Source organism: Anomalospiza imberbis, chromosome 9 (assembly GCF_031753505.1).
Source record: "Anomalospiza imberbis isolate Cuckoo-Finch-1a 21T00152 chromosome 9, ASM3175350v1, whole genome shotgun sequence".
NCBI classification, from domain to species: Eukaryota; Metazoa; Chordata; class Aves; order Passeriformes; family Viduidae; genus Anomalospiza; species Anomalospiza imberbis.
The window spans coordinates 10,103,832-10,120,130 of record NC_089689.1 but is presented as its reverse complement, the minus strand read 5'-3'; the positions used below and the strand labels follow the sequence as shown (position 1 = coordinate 10,120,130).

At 38.3% G+C, this 16,299-nt stretch overlaps 1 long non-coding RNA gene across 1 annotated transcript in view; it reads left to right on the top strand.

The window, feature by feature from the left end:
• The first annotated feature begins 634 nt into the window (after positions 1-634).
• The window catches only part of LOC137479269 (uncharacterized), a 45,843-nt gene continuing 30,178 nt past the window's right edge, over positions 635-16,299 (top strand). Inside the window, exons 1-3 of the long non-coding RNA XR_011002117.1 lie at positions 635-2,297; positions 2,490-2,912; positions 11,053-11,125. This is a non-coding gene — a long non-coding RNA (uncharacterized lncRNA). The remainder of the gene's footprint in view (positions 2,298-2,489; positions 2,913-11,052; positions 11,126-16,299) is intronic.

The window sequence follows — 16,299 nt, the reverse complement described above, 5'->3', positions numbered from 1 at the left end:
AAGATTCCGAATACTTTTTTTTCTGAAGGGGGGAACAGTACCTTCACAGGTGGAAATGTTTCCGGATAGTGTTGTATTCTGAGATGAGTGGGAATAAAACTGGGCTGAGACTGTGTAGAGTGGAATTTACAAAGAAATCCGTGTGCAATTTGATGAGTGACAAGGTTTAGAATCACTTTAATTTGCTTTCTAGTAATGAGGAAATATATAGATGTGTAATAAAACATCTTGCATGTTTTGCTGAGGTGCTTTAAATTCTGCTGGGTAAAATATGTCAATGGATCTTCTTACCTCTTAAAGAAAATGATCTCTTGAATGAAAAATACTTTGTATTGGAAGCTGCTTAGCAATACTGGGAAATGAGACTAATAAGGACTAGCTTCTTCAGCTGCAGAGGACATTCATGTTGTGTTAGCTATCTGCTTGGAATTCGGTCAGGGTGGTGGTAACACATTTACTTGTGGCAGCTCCTGGCCCCACGCTCTCTCCAGGGGCAGAAGGCACTCCCAGGGTCTTGGCAGAGAGGATGTGGCCTGCCTTGTGCAGCTGGGCTCAGGCCAGGGGCTGGGAAGTGGGAGAGACAGCGCTGCCAGCTCCGCTTCTTCAGCACTGAGGGGTTTTGGAAGGCCTGCTGTTTCCAAGTGCTGATTCACTTTGTGAAACTGAAATGCAGAGATCTGTGCCAAAAGTCTGCTTGCTCAGGTTTGGCCAGAGGATTGAATAACCTCAGGTGTTACTCAGCAGTGATCAATAGAGATGTGACACTAAAACTATTTAACCTGTTTAGCTTAAGAAATCTGTGAAAGGTAGCTCAAATTATCTCATGTTCATGTACTTGGTCCATCAAGCCTTATAACTAAACATTTACACTTGGTAATCTTAGTGTAGAGTTAAGTCTGTATGAAATGTGTAGGTGATTTAAAGATTTACTTCATGAACATTCTTAATTAAAATTTCCTTCCAGTCATTTAATATTAGTCTGGGGACATGAGACTTAAACTACTCTTTTTGTGTTCTTGGAACCTGGATTTTTGGAGAGATGGCAATTTTTGTGCAGATACTAAATTTGATTATTTATTTTGGAGTTGAGGGACACTTTAGAGTAAAAGTATTTTCATGTTTTGTTTTATGTGGCTGTAGAAATCATGCTTCACACGTTATCTTAAGAGTGGATGGCAAAGGGAGGAAAACTGCTGAAATCATTAGTTTTTACATTTTTAGCACCATATTCTGATGCTTACATGTTTTGTTCTTCTCACAATGAAGCTAAATTAAAATCTTTGAGAAAGAGGTCCCTCTAATATAGCATAATGAAGTCTTTAAATGGGTACAGTTGTAGGTCATCGTGAATAGGAATGCAGTGACCTTTGTCTTGACAATGAAGCTGACACAAGCTTCTCAGAGCTGTTCTTTTTTTTTATTATTTCTCCGCCAGAAAGGACACAAATAAAACAGAGGATCCCCCTTCTCCCATCAGTGAACAAAATCAAAAGACTAGAAAATGTGTTATAACTTGTCAGTTTGCAAGATCTAGGAATAACACTGACTTCTTTCTCAGTATAGACACTGCTGCTGGAACAGTTTGTGGCAAGGAGTTAGGAAAGTCTGCTTGACTGGCCATATGACTGGTAAAGTTTCTTAAGGTACTTTCTAATAGCCTGTTTTGATTTTGGGATACACAGCAGCAAGGCATTCAAAATTATTATTTGTACCTACTTACAGTTTTGTAGCTAGAAAAATCACAAATCTTCCTGTCGTTCATTTTACACTCACTTTTGCAGTACAGTGCAGGCTTGCAATGCTCTGTGTTGGAATCTAGCAAGGCTTGAATTTCTTGGTGGCCCATGTAAGAAAGTGAAGCATTTTGCAGAAAGAACAAAAATGTGGCTGTTTCCTATGGGGAGATGCCATTGTTCTATCCAACTTCAGCAGAGGCTTGTGAATTGCAGTGCTCAGCAATTTTCTTTAACCACAGAGAATCATCTGTCATTCTTAAATAATGGCACTACCTGCTACTTTAGGACTTTCTCGAGGCTTCAGCAATGTTGATCTGAATTGTGCTGCCTCTTGTAGAGGAGAGGCCTGTGTAGCAGAGCAAACGCTAACGTGTGCAGTCAAAATAACGAATGGAGATTTGTTCCTTCTGTAAGAAGTCATATCTACAGGACTGGTTCTCTATAGACAGACAACAATTTTATGTTTTTTTAGCCAAGGACTAAAACTACATCTTTTTTTTTTGAAGAGAAGCTTGTTTACTCAGTGATGATGAATGATATTCCCATAAGGCCACAGCCTGGGTGAGTACCTGGAAAAGGTATTTTTATTGGGACTGTCCTTCTGAGAATATGCGTCATTAAAAGGAAAAAAAAAGAAAATAAAAGTTTAGAATATGCACGTTATTTCAGAGCTGTGTAAACTACAAGAGTGAAACAGCTGTTAACATACAATATTACAAGTTTTTAAAACCTGTACAGATACTCCTGTATCAGGAAAACAATACACTGATACCCTATAAATGGATCTAGTGGACAGTGAGAAGTGACTTCAAGAAATGAAAATAAAAAGGTATGTGGGACAGTATGTTAATGATTGGCTAGAAATATTTAACTTGTTGTTTTCTATAAATGAGAAGAATTACTCATAAAGCTTACTTAATAAGCTGGAATGTGACCAATTTGATACCAGAACCGCAGTGTGGCCTTGTGGCAAAAAAGGAGTCCAGCAGTGCCACAGGGATGAATAGGCACCTGGATTCTCATTGACAGTGGGAGGGGCTGAGAGAGCTGTGGGTGTTTAGTCTGGAGAACACCAGGCTTGGCAGGATCTCATCAATGCCTACAAATACCTGAGGAGAAAACATGAAGATGAGGGAGCCAGACTCCTTGCAGTACTACACCCTGACAGGACAAGAGGTAATGGACACAAATTAAAACACATGAAATTCTACAAGAAAATGACTGGGAGGGTTGTCAAAGAGAGGAGTAAGTTGCCAGAAAATTCATGGAATGTCTGCCTGTGGAGATACTTGAAGCCCAACTGCACATGATTCAGGATAGACTGCACTACCTGACCTGGCTTGAGCTGGGGATTTGGGTAAAATAAACTCAAGAGGTCCTTTCCAACATCAGTAATTAAGTGATTCTCTCTAGTTTTGTTTGGTTGGTGGTCTGTGCCAAATAGCAATGGCAGGTTCCATGCTGAAGGGACAGTGAGTGTCTCTATGAAGCAGTACAACGGTGTGTCTGAAGGTGCATTGTTTGATGGAACAAATGGGCTCAGGAACTGAGGATGTTGCTGGGACTCCTGGTAAGTAGTTCAATGTTTCTGATGTCTAGCTTGGACACTTGAGTCTGCATTAACTTGCAGGCCTCTTCCATGGCCAGTCTTCCTTAGACTTTTGTGAAAGATTAAGAAGAAAAAGATAGTGAAAGTATGGTGAAATAAAATGTTTGCTGTTTCTATTAAATTCAAAATACATAATATAATAGACACCATATATAATATTTTTTATTTGTTACTTTGTTTTACTAACTTTCCTCATTTCTTGTTAACTGTTGAAGGTTACAAAAAAGAAACATCTAACTGACACTAATTTACCTGATTTGAGAGATGGTAATTGCTTTTTCCATCTTTTCCCCAAAGTTAGTTGAAATGGCCTGACTTGAAGCTGCTCTTGCTCAGACCTCATGCAGAGCAAAGCAAGGAGAATGCAGCTTCTGGTTTTGGTTCAGACTTTTGACTTGAAATCTTTCTTCTGGAGAAAGGCCGGCACAGAGCATTATCTTATCAGTCTGTTGATAAGTCGTAACAGCATTAGGCTCTTTCAGGCATTGCTGTCAGCTGTTGTTCTGGTCACGGGCTCAGTTGTTGCAAAAGACTGTCTTGACAGGGTGAGACAGATTTTTTTTTCTTTTAAACAAAAAGCAAAAAATGATTAAAAAGGATAAGGATTAAAATGTATACAGTGAATGGATGATAGCAGGAATGTAAGTTTTGTATTCCAGATGTCTTTTGAAGCTTAATCAAAGCTGGATATGATGGCAATGTAATTTGGGTCGTCCTTGGTGGGTCTGGTCTGGCTGTTCCCCAGCATCAGGGCAGCAATACTAAATGGTGCTGCAGTGAATCCTGACCTTCCATGTGGTGACAGTGGTCAGTTATAATGAGAAGTTTCAGAATTTTCACTCATCTGTTGTAGATCTAGTTTTAAGCAATGGCTTTTAAGAGAGGCCAGGATTTTTTCTGACATACTTGCAGTAGGCCTTTCTTTTCTCTGCTCTACGCTTCTTTTGTTTGTTTGACTTGATTTCATCACAGACCTTGGGTTTTATCAGAGGGTGTTGTTTGGACTAACTCAATATTTCCATCTTCAACTTTTCTGGCTTCTATAAATGGTAAGTCTTTGTTGGTTTATGCTTACAGATAGATGTTTTCATGCTTTTAAACCCCTCTTTGTGTATAATCTGTGTATATTGATGTGTATTTGTCAAATATGCATAATGTAAATGCAGTAAAATTTCTGTGAAAATCCCTGGTTCTCTGAGATGTTACAATAGAAAGATGTTATATTTTTTAAAGAGTAGGTACTGGACTAGTGTTCATCTAAAGTGTTAGAGGATATTATCCTTTTTGAATGCAAAGCCATATTATTACAGAATGCTGTGATTATTGATTTTTATGAAACTTCTTGCTCTAATAATGTGGGAAGGCAGCCCTTTTTTCATGTATGTCAGTCTGTAATTGCCGAACTTAGGGGGATTTTTGGAAAATACTAAACAACTGGCCTCAGGACAGATTTATGGCTTCAAGTAATCTTGATATTCTTCTACAGTTTTTCTGTATATATTTTTCCTTTTTGTGTTTTGGTTTGGTTTTGTTTTTTTTAAATAGCAATCTGAGAAAACGGTCAAAATGCCCCAAGGTGGATGTTGATTTCTGTTGGGGATCATTCTCTGGCTGAGTAAGTGGATGAGAAGGACCATTGGCATTTGAGCTAGAGAGTGACAGATGACAGTAGCTGGTTTCACCCTCTATGGAACAGGACCAGGGGAGAACACACCTTTGGAGTTGTCATGGCAGATGCAGATACCTCAGTAATGGTGTACTTGGTAGTGTTGCTCTTTTGCATGGGCTAGGAAGCAGTAACTCAAGAGGATGGACTATTGTTATCTTGGCCTTGACCCTTGTTCCTTCTACCTTGTTCCAGTCCTGGTCTCTTTGTGCACTTAACTCAGTAAGCCTCTTTGTGCACTTAACTCAGTAACCAGTTGTCTTATTCAGATCTCCCTGTTCTGCAAGTCTCTGCCTCTCTCTTAGCTCCTGCTGTGCTATTTCCATCATCCTGTGTGTACCCTCCTTCAGTCCTAATCTTGTTATTTCTGCTCCTGCATTCCTTGCCTGATCAGTTCCTGCATCCTGCCACTTGGTTCTTCCCTCCTGTTCCAGATTCCTTGTCTCTATGTGTTATTTCCCTTTGTCTGTGCATAGATTTTATTTCTTTGCATGAGATGCAGAGGATTGATATTTACTTGCCATGTGGATGCCTTGCTGCTGTTGGGATAAAGAGCTGTTGTAACTGGCCTTTACATGAAGAGTTTGGTTTTACCCCTCTTGGCAAGGAAGGAGGCACATATCGTAGCCCACTGGAAGAATAGGGCCAACTACAGTTTTCCAGAAATTTATATCATGTAGATGAATTTAGGTAGATTTTCTTGACCATACACAGTAGTGTATCCATTGTGTAGTGTGACACGATGGATACATTCCTATTGAAACTCAGTCATCTTTGGGAGTACCAAAGATTTCTTTTTTTGTGATAGTTAGGACAATGTATTTTCCATTAGCATTCTTCTTGGAAATAAGCAGGGCTTTCTGAATAACTAATGTATATATTTATTTTCATGCACATATGTGCACAAGAAAGCATCTGACAGTGTCAAATGTGGTTGATGAAAATGTGATCAGCTTTGCAATCACAAGCTTGACAAGATTGTGAAAGGTTTTGGGATAATATTTTAGAAGGCAAAACTGTTCACTGTTAATTAGAGGAGATCAGTAGAAATAACATTAAAGGTAATGGAGATGGACAGAACTTTTCACAACTGAAGCATCAGGAATTACATTGCCTTGGGCAAGTAATGTTATCAGATACAATAGGTAGTTTGTCTATTGCTGCAGGTTCCATATTCCTATAGAAGAGCTAGTGCTGCAAATTATCCAGTTGTACTGCAATAATCCATCAGATTTCTATTCCTTCTGAACTCTATTTAATTGAATGAACTGCAGTATAACAAGTTGTATATGAAAGTCATACATGAAAATCTCAGAAGGATGTGACTTCCTTATTCTGTTGCCCTTCCAAACCAATTCTTTTTAAATTTTGCAGTGGAGAATTTTACAAGATATTTCATTGTAGTAAACATTTAACTGTTCTAAATATCTCTATGTAAATTAATACCAAATATTCCATCCTTTAAAAATATAATTGGAATTTTATGGAGGATATTTAGGAGAGGCACCTTCTGCAGCCAGAAATTAGTTTTGGTTTCCATGTTAAATTGGTAGTGTTGCTTAAATGAACCACTCTCAACCTGCAGGGAATACTGAGCAATAGTTTTGGGAGGTATAATTGGAACTCCCCAGATAATGAATTAAATGCTTGTACAGTCTTTTCTCACTGATAAAGAAGATGCAAGCACTGATGAAGACATCAATAGCACTTAAACTGTACTTTTTAAACCATTTTAATAAAACTTTCACCGTTATTTTGAGTTGAACTAAATTAACTTAGCTTAAGTTGAGGAGTTGTCTATTTTGACCTAAATGGGAATCACCTTCACATATTGCAGATTGACCACAGGAAAAATGTAGTTTTATTTGAAAAGTTTGTCATAGGCTAAAACAGTGCATCACGTACAATGGAATATACACCTTCCAGTCTGTCATAAGCATTGTCTTGTTGTCTAGTGCAGAGTGTAAGAGTATTGTAAGTAAAGCTGGTAGCAAATGATATTTTTTATTTCACCTTTTTTGTGATGAAAGGAGTAACAGTGTGAGGGATTTAGGCTTTTGCACAGTCGGTGGTCTTGTGTTCTGGGGCTGCATTTTGAATGCTCCAAATTGGCACAATTACTGATAGAAACCAGCCTGCCTTCTGCAGTCCTTGACTGCTTGCTCTCTCCAGTGAAAAAACCAACAAAAAAAAAGGCAGCTTATTTTTCATGTAGATAATACATTTAATCCCATTCTTTGCAGCTCACAAAAATACTTACCCCTGCACAGGTGTGCATGGGGGCACTGAATGGGACAGAGCTAGTGGGTTTCTGTGAAAAAACTTGATTTAAATTGATCAACATGTTTTTCCATTAGTTTAATTGCTGATTGTTCCTGTTCTTTTGTTGTGCTCTATCTAGAACTTCAGGTCAGGAGGTCAAGTCTGCTGGCATTTTCCTGTGCCTTCAGAACAGTGTTGCCTCTGGCCCATGCATTCATCTCCCTGTGTGTTAGTGCTTTCTTTGCTGTACTCACTTTAAAAGCACTATTTGTGCATTGAGATACTCCCTCCAAAACATAAACATGAATAATTTAATTTATATGTGACATCATTGTAAGTGATATAAACATATGTAATTGTGTATAGTATGCTAGGAAAGAATTATTTCAGTTATAATGCCTGTTATTTCTAACTGATTACACTGTGTCTTTGCTAAATTCATCCAAAAGGGAAGAAATGGCAGAGAGCTTCTTTTGCAGTTCACCTTTTGAAAGTTGAGTATTGCTGCTTGATGTATGCACAGATTTTTCACTTCTGACAAGAAGAAATGCTGTGTTGTCCTCATTTATACTGTATAGACCTCTCTTTCCATATTTATACTATTTAAATAAAGAATACTGTGAGTTCTCAGAAATGTTCCATTCAAGTGCAGAATGATGGTACCCAGCCTTTTGTGGGTACAGTTTGGAATATGGTGATGATCATGGTGGCTTAATTACTGTGCTGCTGCTTTTCTGATTAATGACTGAAACCTTGACTTATTGGACAACCAAAGACCATCTGAATTTCATTGTTCCTGAGGACATACACAGCTTTGACAGGTCAAGAGAAGGGAAAAATTACCTGACTTTTGGCTAAAATTCATTAATTCCTCAATTGCTTCTTTGAACTAGTCAGGTATTCTTGCTCAGAAAATATCTATAAGCGGGAGAAACAGGAACTTCCTAATTCTTCAATCACTGAGTTTTATTTAGACAATACAGTGGTAGAAGTTACAGAGTCAAAATATATTGTGGAGCTGGATTCTCCACAAATTGGCACCTTTCTGGATTCCAGTAGAAGCACCTGTGTCCATAATTAGGACAACTACTTAACAGTTTAATTGATTTCTTAAGAAGGGGGATTTCTGAAGGTAATAGGGTCTCTGAAAAATGCACTGATTAAAAATAAATCAATCTCACATCTGCATAATTTTATAATCTGGTTGGACGTGTATATCTAGAAGACCACTTGGTTATTCTGTGGGCTCTGATGCTGGGAGTTGTTAGTTGAATGCATAAGCATTATTGGTACTGGCTGTGCATAGCTGGAAAGCCTTCTGCAGTTTTCTACTTTTAAAATTGCCTGTAGGTTTTTTAGCTCTTAAAGTACAGCATATACTGTATCACAGCATCCCAAATCAAACTTACCTTGTTGTGTTCTCACCTCAAAATCAGATTTTGTTTACAAGACTATATCAATAAGTTTTTTGAAGTTTTTTGTTTAATTTTTTTTATCATCTTAGACTAATATAGCACTGCAATATCTAGGATTACCAATACAGCTTTATTTAAAACAAACAGCTTTCAGTGAAATTGCATTACTTTTCTACTACTAAACGCAGATTTATATGTGAGGACTAGAACACTGAAGGTCTCTGAGTCCAATGTTATAAATGTGAATGCTTCCAGTAGCTAATATTTATGCTTTTTCTTATTTTCTGAAAGGTAATATTACTTGTTAGATACTCATAGTGGAGAGTTGAATATCCTTTTCTTTGTATGAAAGTGTAACAGTCTTCTCTGACTGATTGTGCAGTCATGACATAGCTGAGGTGAAGATCTGACTTCAAACATTGCAAGATAAATCATTTCCACATTCTTGCTTAAGTGGCTATTTTAGTGTAGAGAAGCACATTTTCTGTTGAGTGCTAATGCCACTGTCTCCTTGACCCAAGGTCTTAACTATTCTGAGCAAAGGAGATTTGGTACTTAGTGTAAGAAAGAGTTTGCAAGTAAAACAGTCGTGCCATGTGGAAATTTTGCAATTTCTGTACCTTGTGGGATTGTCCACTGATAAAAGCACAGTTTGAATGAAGTATGTTTTATACAAAGAATTAATAGACATATTCTCCTTTCTTATTTATAGAAGCTGGAGTGGGTGGCTGGGAGCACAGCTATGATCCTTACACAGCTATAGGACTGTGTAAGGGACCTCCAAGAAGGGTGCATGTTTCTCAAGTTATTGTTTTGGCCAGCTGCTCTGCCCTTGTTTTCACCAATGAGATCTATTAGCATGAGGCATTTTGCTAAAAGTGGAGGGAGTAGGAGTGTTTAATGTTGCCTAATGAAAACAAGACTGTAGTTTTATCTTAATTTTGCTGTTTGAGAGCAGTCTGGTTATTAACTCACGAGAAACAAAGCCATGGAATTATATTTGTAGTCTTAGCAGATAAATCTCTGGAATTTTGTTAACTAACAATGCTGGTTAAGCTTCAGTAGCTTTATTGCCACTAGGAATATAATGGCATTAACTACAGTCAGCTACATTTGACATGACCTCAGGCTATGGCCATTTCTGCTTTCAGTGTGCCACCTTTGAGGTGTGTTGCTGCTTTCAGTCTGAGTTGCCAGGACTGTGTCATGATGTTCCCAAACCCATTGGGCAGTGGCAGTCCCATTACAGAAGAGCCTTTTCTGCCCCTGGGTTGCCCCAGCTTTTTGTGTCAAATTTTTCCACAAATACAGAAAGGCCTTGAATATCTGAAAGGCTTTCTAAGTTTCAAAGAGGAAGAACATTTGCAGAAACAGGGAGAAAGTATATGCAATTATTCTGCTATTATTTGGCTGCTTCTTTTTAGTGGATGCATAAGACAGTTGTAAAACAAAGCATTTATGTGGGAGTAAAAACAAGGATGCTCTTGCCCTGCTGCTAACTGGTGATTCTCTAATTTTTTTCTAACACAGAACTGTCCAGCTTTTTCTGCCAGCATAGATAGAGCATGGGACAAGGTCTCTGTCTGCTTCATGCTGTTCCTGCCTTTTGCAAGAGTAGTCTTGCATCTCTCAAAGAGGTGAGCTATTGTTTGGAAAAGCCTTTTCTTTTTTCTATTGTTTCCTCATTTCATAAAATAGACTGTAGAAGATAGATGACATTTGCCTTTTAATTAATTTTGCTGGGTTTAATTCAAGAGCATCTTCAGTGACTTTATCAAATACCATCACACTGCTTACTTTTTAAAGGAAATGGAAAAAATGTCTGCAGCAAAGGCATCTGAAATGAAACACTCAACAATCACAGTATACCAAGATCTTACCTACTGGAAATACTGTGTGTCAGTGTTAAAAATAAAACATAGACTCATTTAGTCCTGAGCATTTACAAGTAAATTGTTTGAAACTGAAGAGAATGGATGGAAAATTAGTTTTCCTGGGAAATAAACTTAGGTACTTCAATTTGTGCTTCTTACAATAGGTATTTTAACAGTGTGCATAATAAATGTAAAGTTGTTATTTAGTAATGTGAACAATAATGTTAGTAATAATAAGGATGGGTAATGACAGTCCAGCAGCATTTTCTGGCTGAGGATACCAAAGGAAAAACTGTTATTACTCTGCAGTTGGTAAAGTATTGTATACATATTTTCTCCTTCTCACTTCCTCCAAGCTGACTGTCAATCCAGTGTTACCATGCTGGTTTATGTCAGTGCATTATACGGTGGACTAGAAAAGCTACTCATGAAAAATGCAGCTGCGTTAAAAGAATTTGTTTAAAAAAGGAATTCCTTACTGGCTTCACAGGACTGCTCAATAGAGTCAAACATTTATGGTTATGGCAAGTAGCTATTTGGTGGAGCATAAGGAACCATAAAGTGTAAGTATGGAATATTGAATCCTGAAAAGCAAAAGCAAGTGTGGTATATGTTTTGTGTAATAAACATCTTTAAGGATGCAAAGTAGCCATAGAAAAGTCACTCAATACCTTGCTTCCCTTTCTACCCCTCTTCAGTTCACATGTGCACACTAAAATAGATTCTGAGTGAAAATTAGATACTGAGTGAAAAAACCTCAATGTTTTTTTTTCCCTTTGGAAACATATTTAATGACACTTGCCTAGCTGCTTCATATTTCTAGTCTTTCTTTTCCCTCCTTGAAATGGAAAGATTTACACAGCATCTGCAGTTGTCTGAAACATGACAAAACGATTAGGTAATTGTTGGGCACAGTATGCTAAACATATAAAGCTTCATATGACAGCATAAGGTATAAGCTCCAATTGAAGATAAATGTATACTCACATACTCTGCATACTAATTGGTGAAGTTCTGCTTGAGCTAGCATCTCCCATATCCTTCCAACCTGAAAAATGTTTTCTTTAAAGAGGGATTGCAGTGGTGGTTTGCACTTAAATTTAAGATGGTTTTATATTTTTATTTTTATATTCCTTGATTCTAATAAGAAGAGTTGTAGATATGACACAGGACATGTTTCCATGTTTTTAGCTGGAGCTGCTTTTAGAAGTATCAGATATTTTTATTGTTCTTTCAATTAAACAGTGAAATATGAGTTAAGAATGCAGGATGAATTTGTACTTCTCAGGTAGCTGCAGGTCAGTTGCATGAAAACTATTTTTGATAATTCCTTCAGTGTGGGGAAATTGTAATAAAGGAATATGTGATATTTCACAAAGTGTTTCTGAGTATACAAAGTATATTTAGTGTTAATTTACATATCCAACTTTACAGGCCTTTCATCATAAAGATTTTTCTTTTTAAATCGATATTTCCTTTCACCGTTGTTCTGAAAAGGAAGGGGAAAAAGAAGTCTTTGAAGTAAGTACCTATAGTTGAAATTAGCGTGGACTGAGTTCAATGTAGCACAGAAGCAACATCACCTCAAACTGGGACACAGAGGAGGAGACATAGCTCATAAAGTACTTGGTGCAGTCAAAATATTTAGTTTGACATTTTTCTTGCTATGGCTTTCAAGGCTTTGATCTCCTTGCAGAGAAGATGGAGATTTGCAAGGGGCAAATTAGAGCCTAAATATTTAGTAAACCTTATGGTACTTAGAACAATTTAAAAATGGAGCATTTATTAATTGGACATTAGCATTAATTAATAGTGTGAATAAAAGCATGATTAGTTAGGCTATTATTTGGTACCTTTAGTGTCTAGAAGAGCCCCTGAAAAATTGTCTTCATGTTTGCCTTAAATGCTACCCTTTTTTCCCCCCTTCAGATTTATTACAGTAGTACTAAATTTGTAGGTTTTCAAATGTAGCGTCTGAATTTCCTCAGCCTTTTTCTGTATAGCTTCTTGCCTTCTTGCTTTCTGCTTCACTCCAGTTACCTTTTTATTACCCTGAATCATTGTCTGTTAATTGTTCTTTGTTTCTCTTCTGGCCCAACTATGACTGTGACCTTTAACATACAGAGAAGCACAATTTCTTCTTTTCTGGTGTTATAGGTTTATGTACAGGACTGTGATTGTCTTTGCAGAGAAACTACCTCTTTTGTTGGCTTCAACCAACTAAAAGCTCTGTATTTAAATTCTTAATTAAGACTTCTGTGCATGTAACTTTTTTCTCAAAATCATACACCTGCCATGTGAAGAAAACACACACTTGCAGGGTGCTGCCACTGCTATTTCCCTTAGACTGCCTTGTAGGGATTTTACACCCTTTAACTTTCTCACTGTGGGAGATGACTTTGCAGTGCATGGTGGAAGGAAGCACTGGGGAGCAGAGTAGCTCTGGCTTTAAAGCCAAGTCAGCTGTGTTGTAGAAGCTAAAAGCAAAAATCAGCAGTGTGGTGAAAAGAAATTGTTGTCTGGGAGAAATATTTTATCTGTGGTGGTTCTGTGACATCACTGAACAACTGAAATAAATGTTTGATAAGTGTGTCACGAAAGCAGCCCAACATCCTCATTAGAGGAAGTTCAGATTTTTTTAATAGACAAAAAACCAGATTAGATGACTTTTTCATGGCTCTAAATACAGATGGACAAAAGTTTCTCATGTTAAAGTGATTCTTTAAATAAATGTATTCTGGTTAATTTCTTGCCCCTTATTGCATCAGTATTTGAAATTTTCTTTTGCATTGTCGCTTGTAACTTTGACACATTAATTTAAATAACCTAATATTTTTAGAGTCTATCTCCTTGGAATGGCTAACCACTTCTGTTTTACAGGAACATATTCCATGCAGATGCTCAGTGGAAGTATCTACTTTTCTTTTGGTTGCCTCAAAATTAATTTTTTTATGTGTGTCCTCCTCCTTTGTAAAGTTCAAGGTCAGTTTTACTAAAAATGGTTGCGCGATTCGTACCTGTGGCTCAGCGCTTTGCCTAGCCCATCGAAACAGAAAGGGCAAGGCCACGCCAGGAGTCTGCCTTGGCTTAACATCCTCAGTGTGTGAAACAGGGAAAGCTTTGCTATCCAGATACAAACAAGGGTCTTGGAAGATCCTCAGCGGAGGAAAGTGGGCTGTTTGTCCGTTTTGTAGTGTTTGCATGCTTTTCCTGTTGTGAGGACAGATTTTATCTCCTGAGGCCTGTTTAAGCCTCAGCGCCACTGTGTTAACCCGAGGGGCTCCAATAACGCCCTTGAGCGCGCGAGGGGGCTGCGGTGGGACACGGCGTGAGGGCCGCCCCTCATCGCGGGGCGCAGAGCCCTTCCCGCCCTCTGAAACCCTTCGTCCCTGCGCGTCCCCGCCAGGCTGCGGGCCGGGCCGGGCCGGCTGCGGGCTGCGCCCCCGCGGCCCTCAGAACCCCGGCCCCGGCCCCGGCCCCGGCCCCGGCCGCCTCCTCCGCGCTGCCGCCGGCGAGCGCTGCGCGGCCCGCAAGGCGCTGGGAGTGCTGAGAGCGCTGCCGTGGTGCTGGCCCTGCCGAGCAGCTGCACTTCTAGCAGGGCCATTGCCCTGGCAGTGAAGTGCTGAGGGATGAAGGCAATTCCAAGAGTTCAGCATTCCTATTTCTCTTCCTCTTTGCTGACTGTGGGGATCCGAACACGGTATTTCCATTGCGTCTTCTTTCAAAGGATTTTTTGTGCAAGCATAAAGCCTGGCTCATTCCTTGAAAGTAATCAGATTCAGCCTTCTGCAGTCTGAATGAACATCTTAAGGCAGATTTACGAAATAGTCAACAGATGTGTGTTCCCTGCCATCAAATAGGAAAGCGGTTATAGTTGTTTTCTTCCCCCCCCCTTGTTTTTTTATCCCTCTTCCCCCCCCCCAGTATGTAAAAATAAATATTGTCCAAGATGTCTTAGAGGGAATTGGGAGTTTCCACGAAGTTGTCTTTCAGTATTTTTTTTAAGGAATAATTTTTATTCTTAAAATTTATGTTAGGCAGTTCCTCTTCTTGCGCTTCCCTGCCAAAACCCATGATTTCTTAATCAAGCTTGTACCGTCTGTTTTTGATTCAAATATTCATCGTGATTGAATCCCGTGTTATCAGAGTGACTGTACTTGTTCCCAGTCACTAACAAGGTGCATAGTTTGCTGACATCTGCATATGGATAGGTTTGAAACTTGTTGTGTCCTGTAATCACTCCTCAAAGAAAAGGCTTGGTGAGGAATGAGCCCTCAGGAGCTGATGGAATTCATGGAGGGGTCGTCAAAATTCCTTTAATAGTCTGTTATTCAGTGAAGTCATAGCCTGCGGTTCTGTCTTAAACTCTGAGTTTTGCAAGTTTTGCTCAATTTTAGAGCATACTGTAATCAAGTCAAGGGTTCTTAGAAGGTGGGTGGTATTTTTTTTTTTTGTTTGTTTTTTGGTTCCATTTTGAGCTGATTGCTTCAATCATTTCCACCAGCTAGACAGGGTTGTGAGCTATTTGTAGGTTAAGCTGATCATAGTATCCCAATGATAACAGAGTTGTTTATTTTCCATATCATGATGATTCTGGATGTTATTCTTTCACTCCAGGGTTTACAGTTCAAGGGGAGAATTTCATTGCAGAAATGATAACTTTCAGGTATTGCTTTAGAATTGAATTTGTGGTGACTCAGATGTTTTAGTATTTAAATAATTCCATTTAATTATGTATTCTGTAGAAATGATTACTTAGTTGTAATTTCAACTCTGTTTTTCTCATTCCTTAACTAAAAAGAATTTTGCAGATAATGTTTGATTTTTTTTTTTTTAATTAATAAGTATAGAATGGTAAGGGTTGGAAGTGACCTTAAGCATAATTTACTTCCAACCCCAAATTACTTGTTGAGAATATGCAAAATTTCTGCTCAGGTAACTGGGGAGAAGCTGAACAGTTCTTGATCCTGTTTTCTGCCCCAGGTAAGGGAGAAGGAAATGTGCTCAGTATCATGCAGAAAAAGGAACTGCAGTGTTTGAAGAAGTGCAATGAACCTGGTAAATTATTGTCTTGATACCACTATATGTAAAGGTGAAGGAAACTTAAGAAAAAGGTGTTGGAAGCTCATTTAGCGGAGTCCATCTGAGTGTGATTTCCAGCCTGCTGAGTAAAGAACCCTGATAAGCCCAGATTGTCCTTACCCTCCCTCTGTTACTGAGGTTAGGAAACTGCAGCAAGGGAGATGTGATGATGCTGCTCATTAATTTTCTAACAAATAAGCTGTTGCAGATAGGTAGGCAGTAACCCGGGATTTGGTTTCGGTTTGGTTTCGGGGTTTTTTTTTTTTTTTTTTTTTTTTTTTAATCTTTAAAAATAGCATTTGAGCTCGTTTCAAGTAGTTACAGATATAACTCACAAATAGTTCAAAAATTATTTCTCTATTCTTTCTCTTAGAAGTACAATCTTCAAGCAAGGAACTTCTCTCTACTTTTTCTTTTATTTTTGGTTTTTCTTCCTTTGCACTTTTTGACCTGAAGATTTGGGCCAGCCATCTATTATTTTGGCCTTCTAAACAATTTACAGTGGTGGTGTAGCTGTGCAGTATGTGTAAGCTGTGTGCCACAGGTTGAGAACAATTTTATTCCTGTATTAATTGGCTTATAATTCCTACTAAGCTCTGTAGAATTTAATTGAAAGTAATTTAAAGTAAATGTATTATCATTTCAAAATAATGCA